This window comes from Lepidochelys kempii, chromosome 8, assembly GCF_965140285.1.
Source record: "Lepidochelys kempii isolate rLepKem1 chromosome 8, rLepKem1.hap1, whole genome shotgun sequence".
Taxonomy (NCBI): Eukaryota; Metazoa; Chordata; order Testudines; family Cheloniidae; genus Lepidochelys; species Lepidochelys kempii.
Genome location: NC_136387.1, coordinates 79,117,260 through 79,120,015, shown reverse-complemented (window position 1 = coordinate 79,120,015; position 2,756 = coordinate 79,117,260).

Sequence of the window (2,756 nt, the reverse complement as noted above, 5' to 3'; positions counted from 1 at the left end):
GATGAAAGTGCATAAAGACCTCCTCAGGCATCGTGAGGCTTTTATAGAAAAACCATCACTAGCACATGGCCACTGCTAGGCTGTATTTTGCTGATTTTTCAATTTGTTATCAGTTTATGCAAACACTTTTCTTTTTGCAACCATATTGACTTTTGAATGGGAGGAATCCTGGACAGACCATGCCAGGCTCATTGAAATTATATTATTTAAATCTTTGACAGACTGCTTAAGAGTATCTCTTGCTTTTCCTAAAGTTCTTTAAAACAAATTAAAAACACATATAATGTTACTTTATTTGCGAGATTTTGTTCATGGCGGCTTGCCTGTAATTGATTCTGCCACAGATTAGAATGACTTTGCCCTGGTTATTCTGACCTGGCATATGATACACAATGTTATCTAACTGATAATGACTCAGTGAGCAAGCAGTAGTAAGTGTGACAACTGTCTTTCTCTTATTTCTTGATTTACCAAAATGTTAAAATAATATAACAATGTTATGGATTTTAGGTAAAAGTCCAGTTCCTAGATTATTCTCTATGCTGCTACGTCACATGAATTTTTGAGGTTTTCATTTCTGTTAAAGTCAGGTTCTAGATTTATGCATGAAAGGGATAGAATTAGGGTACCAGACAATTTATAGATTACAGTGATGGGCATTTCCCCACATTAACATAGTTCATTTTAAAATTATTATGGCTATGCAAATATGGCAGTTGAAGTACAACTTTAAAAACATATTATTTGCTTTGTTAGTACTTAGATGCTCATTGTGTTAGAGACGGTACAAATACATATGACAACTCAGTCCCTACCCAGGAGAATTTACAATCTAATAGTTAAAACAGACGATATCTGGAAAGTAGGTAGTATTATCAAATCCCCATTTTACAGATGGGAAAATTAAACACTGAGCCTGAAATCCTGGTTCCATTGAAGCCAATGGCAAAAATCCCATCGACTTCAATGGGGCCAGCATTTTATTCAGAGAAATGAAGTAATTTGCCATGGTCATACCTGAAATCTATGACAGAGCTGAGAATTGTCCATTGCCCTAATCCCAAGATTTTACTTCAACAGCCGAATGAACACATATGTAATTGCACATTTTTGGGGCATGACATTGGCCTCCACTTTTTATTCTGAGGTATACAGCTTTACTCAGTATTCAGAATTATATAACATTTTACTAAGACTATCTTCTTTTTCTGTTACTTTTCTTTTCTCAGTGCATTTGATGTGTCCATGATATCACCAACCACAAGAAGCCCCCTCTGGAAGTCTGCAGCTGGAATACAAGACTGGTTTGTTCCTTTCTGGTCAGATTATAAACAAATTTGTTGTTGTCTTTAGCAATATTAAATTTGCCCTGTCTCTCAAGGTGGTCTCTCAGTTAACCTAAGGTGGCTGCCTTAGCATTTAAAATTATTTTCAGCCATTAGGTCTAAAGTGCTTTTGCTGAGCAACATTAAGAGAAAATAGGTCCTGCCAACTAGCCAATCATGGCACAATGGAATACACAGAGCTGGCTAATGGTTTTGTAGATCAGATTGATGGGTTGGTGACTGGATCTACTTTGGCCATAATATGGTGATAGGTTTCAGAATGGTAGCCGTGTTAGTCTGTATCAGCTAAAACAACGAGGAGACCTTGTGGATGCCCAAATAAATTTGTAGTCTCTAAGGTGCCATAAGGACTCCTCGTTGTTTAGGCCATAAAAGGGCCTCTTGCCCCAGCAGATTTACATCCTACCTTCACACAACATGCCATGGCCTCCCCTCCAGGTCTACAACCAGGGACAAAGCCCCAGATGAAAGAAATTTTAAAATCAATATGCAGTCTGGTGATCAAATATGAAAGGGGTTGGCGATGGGGTAGGCCAGCCAGGATGGAAGATCCCAAGTAGTTAATATCAGACAGTACAGACCAATCGTACTGAGTTGTTGTAATCCGTTTACACAGTATTTCAATGTTCAGAACTCCAGTTATCCGTGTTTTCATGCATGTACGTTGGAGCTCTGCAACTCACTGCTTTGTTAAACAATGAGTGGAAAACAGATAGAGCTCATCTATGGTCAGCCCTTACATTGCCTCACAGTGAGGTGATGGAGTAAAAAGTCTCTCCCTTTGCTCAGCCTGTGTAAGGTGTGGCCAGAATCATAGCCCTTTATGACTGTCCTTTGGGGGAGAACAGGGCCTGCTATCAAGCTGTTCCCATATGAAAGCAGCACTCCAGAAAGAGGACAAGGAGCCAGCTGCCCACTCTGGTGTGAGGAGAGGATGCTGCACCCCTTAGAAGAAGAATTACAAAACTTACTCCACCCCATAGAGCTTGAATTTTGAGGAAGAATTCCTCCTGTGTTCCCCTTGAAGTGGTGTGTCTCCACCCTGCCCTTTACTACAGGCTGTGACTAAATGCCACAACCTAGCCTGTAATTTCTATGCACATCCAGAGATTTTCTAATTCTTTTAACTTCATGATTTCTAAGCCAACTTTATTCAGTCATGTCACAGGCACCTGTCCTCAGTAAGGAATAATTCTCAGGCAAGTTTTTAAAAAAAAACATTTTTGAGCTGGCCAAGTGTAAAAAAATGTGTCTGGATTTTAAAAAATGAGCCAACTAGAATTTCACCAGAATTTTTGCACAACATTCACTGTCAGGCTGAGAAATCTTGACGCACCAAGAAATATTTTCAGAAATGCAAACACCTGCAACTAGTGACTTAGGAAGAAAGCAACATAATAGTGTCACCAA